This window comes from Alosa alosa, chromosome 7 (assembly GCF_017589495.1).
Source record: "Alosa alosa isolate M-15738 ecotype Scorff River chromosome 7, AALO_Geno_1.1, whole genome shotgun sequence".
Taxonomy (NCBI): Eukaryota; Metazoa; Chordata; class Actinopteri; order Clupeiformes; family Clupeidae; genus Alosa; species Alosa alosa.
In genome coordinates, this window is record NC_063195.1 from 15,616,357 (window position 1) to 15,620,277 (window position 3,921).

Consider the following 3,921-nt stretch of genomic DNA (forward strand, 5'->3'; position numbering starts at 1 on the left):
GTATATATATATGTATGTTGCCACTTGGTGCATTGTACCAGAGTTAGCATTAAGCTAATTTACATCTGCACACCCCTGGCAGGTTGCAGTTTGACATCCAATCGGTGACAGACAACATTCAACAAATGACCAAACACAACAACAGCAAACGTGCAGCTGACATACACATAAGAAAGCAGCTTAGCCTACTGCAGTTTTTGCATAAGAGGCTGGTCATAAATGCCACATCAACCTAAATTATGCCTTGTACTGTACACACGATGCATTCTGTCATTCTGATGAAAGGAGGCCCCAATGCATATACTGGTGTTGGTACACTGATACACTCTGGGCCCTAATTTTAAAATTATAAGGGCTGTTCACACCAGAAACGAAAACTATAAAGATAACTGTAATTCTAACTAATGATCTGAGGGTTCACACTGACCAAGAATAAGGAAAGTTTCTCCTCGTCAATAAAATGCGATGTATTCTGATCGGCTGTGAGCTACTGTACTGTATGTATATCATTGTCAAAATTGCTTTGAAAGCTATCCCTGACCATATTGTTCTTCATGTGGTTATCTTTGTAGTTTATATATGGACGCTGTCATATTAGTTAGAGCAATACATTTTTGCCATTATCGTTCTAAGTGTGACCGGCCCTTCAGGTAGACTTTAGGTTTGCACTTTGCCTAACATTTAAATTTGGGTGTCTTCACCTACCTGTGCTCCATAGTTGTCTATAATCTATCATGAACAACTAGCAAAACTCTTATCGACTCTTATCATTTAGACATGTTGTGGTATGTAATTTATAGTGTACATAAGTGAATGTTTTCAGAAATTGCACTAGACACTTTGTAAATATCTCGGCGTTCATGAAAAAAACTTAATAAAATAAAAATATTCAGATAGTTGGGCACTTGACAATATGCTATATCATGTGGCAAGTAATGTATAAAAGATGAAGTGATTCATTGTTTCATACGTTGATGTAAAGATGATTATCCTCTTGTATAGTAAATACAGTGTTTCCCATACATTGACTTATTTGTGGCGGCCCACCACAATATCAACATTGACCACCACACAATGATTTTCCAGGTTGTATTAAATTGTGCTTAAATCTGGTCAGCCTCATAACCACGCTGTGCTAATTTCTTAAAAACTGTTGCATTCAAGTTAATTCTGCAAACCAACCACCACAAATGGAATTCAATTATCTGGGAAACACTGAAATAGCAACAAATACATTTGGCTGTTTTTTTTATCTTGAGTTATGAATAAAAGTCTAGAGAGGGACTGCTGTCCTTCGCAGGCATGGAGCACAGACTGTGATTTATTCAAACTTAAGCTGTGATTCTTATGAAAATTATTCATCCAATTTGAAATTATGATTCATAAACAAGGTATCCAATCAGGACTTCTTGACTCCTTAACAAGTTGTTCAATTAGGACTCTAGCGCCATGATACATGTGTAATGTTTTGGCGCTCTATAAACACAATAAATTGAAATTGAAATTGACTCACACACAAATCTTTAACAAAATATTCAAGCTTATTGAAAAAACCCAGCTGTGGTTAACAACAAGTTGTACATGTGTACAGACTGTTGTCATAATTTCTGAACTAAGGTTCAAAGTGTGTCAGAAACAAAATCAATGTCTCCATCTTCATACCCACGAAACTCTTCTTCATGCCCACTTAACAATGTAAATGTAAATCAGGTTTCTAGGCCAAGTATACAAGGATACAAGGATACAAGGAAGTTTATTGTCACATGCATATAGTTACTGGAAGTAAGAAATGCAGTGAAATTATGTCTGGTGTCAGCCTATTTGTGCAAAGTGGGGGGGTAAAAAGTGCAGTAGAAGAGGGTTTAGTAGATTAAGTGGCAAGGGCTGCATAAGAAAGGTGGGGGAGGATTGGAATTGGGGGGGGGGGGACCAACAAGGAGCACCCAAGAGCAACAGGGGCAAGGAAAAACAAGAAACCTTGGGCAGATCCACGGCTCAAGGGGCTAACCAACTGCCAGGGTCTTGGTGTGTGTGTTGGGGGGATGACAGGGGAGATGGGATAGTGTGCTGTGTATGTGGGGAGAGGGCAGTGTGCAATATGTGTGATGGAGAAGCTTCCTCATGAGACTTGTATACAAGGAATTTGGTCTCTGCATTTATCCCATCCGTGAATTAGTGAACACACAGAGCACACAGTGAACACACAGTGAGGTGAAGCACACACTAACCCGGAGCAGTGAGCTGCCTCGTTACAGTGGTGCTCGGGGAGCCGTGAGGGGTTGGGTGCCTTGCTCAAGGGCACTTCAGCCGCTCCTACTGGTCGGGGATCAAAGCGATAACCCTTCGGTACCAAGCCCGAAGCCCTAACCAGTAGGCCACGACTGCCCAACAAGTTACCCAGAAAAGCGGATTCTTGATCAAGTTATCCCAAAAAGAGTTATGGTTCTTGACCAAGTTATCCTAAGAGGAGTTATGGTTCTTGTGCTAGGTGTCCACACAAGCCATATACGTACAGTTACCATTGTGACAATATTTCAACTGAGGCTCAGAAAATGTGAACTGTGAGGCTCAAACTATTTGAACTGAAAGCTCAGAGCGAACCAGACGCAGAGGCAATGGCAATGGCTCCTTCTTGTGTGCAAACAGTTTCTGTTTTGAGATACTAGTTCACGCCCCCACACCTGCATAACCAGCTCTGTCAGTACAGTGTCAATAATATTATCACTCACGACACGGTAGTGTAGTTAAGATGAAAGAGGAAGAGGTGGGCAAAGTCTGCTGACAAAGCCATAACATGCAAGTGTGCACAATAAAAGAAGGTACAGGAAGTTGATAAAGCTGACTGAGAGAGAGAATGGAGAAGCTGTCGAGTGTGACTGGAGCTGAAACTGAAGTGAACTGACTCCTCACGTTTTGCACAAAGAATATCAGCTTCTGCCTTCTAACAGACACTTTAGAGTTTCTTCTTTTAATCACAACTTGACTTAAAAACTCGTTCATACATCAATCTATCCTAGAGTTAAACCAACCAAATTAAAATCCAGTGCAATATTTATTCAGGGTTATTACTCTTCATGACTTGTTTTTTTGTATGTTAATGACATTTTCTTTTGTGATGCATGTATTCTTTGTCTCCTTTCTTGTGTGTTTGCCATTTGGGGTAATGTTTCATCTATGTCCATTGGTGTTATACTTCTTACATGTATGTTGTTGGGGTCAGATGACGTCTGTGTTATGCACCTGTGGTTGCTCACGATAATTGGGTCACGTGGTGTTGGTGGCTGCAAGGTTTATAATATTACCTGCTAGGTGTTTTTGTGAATGAACAGAGAGGGGGTGATGGGCTATTAAATGTGTTGTGGTATATGGTAAAATTGCATTTTCTGTTGCTGTGCCTGGTTCAACAGTGTGCCTTCAGCAACTCTGACCCAGGATCAGTCCAAGTGTGAAGTGTGTGAGCAGCTAACGAGGGACCCTGTCATCACCAGCTGTGGACACAGTTTCTGTAGGCAGTGCATCAGCAGCTCCTGGAGCCAGTCTAGTCCATCAGGAGACTACAGCTGTGCCAAGTGTGGGAAACGATGCAGAACACACTTTTTACAGACAATGCCAGGTGTATTGTTTTTGCCAGTGGCAGATGCTTTATGTAATGTTATACTCTGTTCTTACTGTTAAAACTTGAAAGTGTAACTGTCATGAAGTTGACAAACTGTTGTTGTGAACTCTTGTTTTTGTGAAAAATCTTTGCCATGTTTGCATAGTTTTCTGAGGTTCTTTGCTAAAGTCCTATGGTGACCTTTGACCTTCAGCCCCGTTGAGGTAGATATTTTAAAGGCCCTCAACAAGACTTGCTCTCGGGGTCCCCCTCTGGTTGAGAAGCGCAATAATAAACAAACTAAACAAAGTATGCACCTTGTGCAC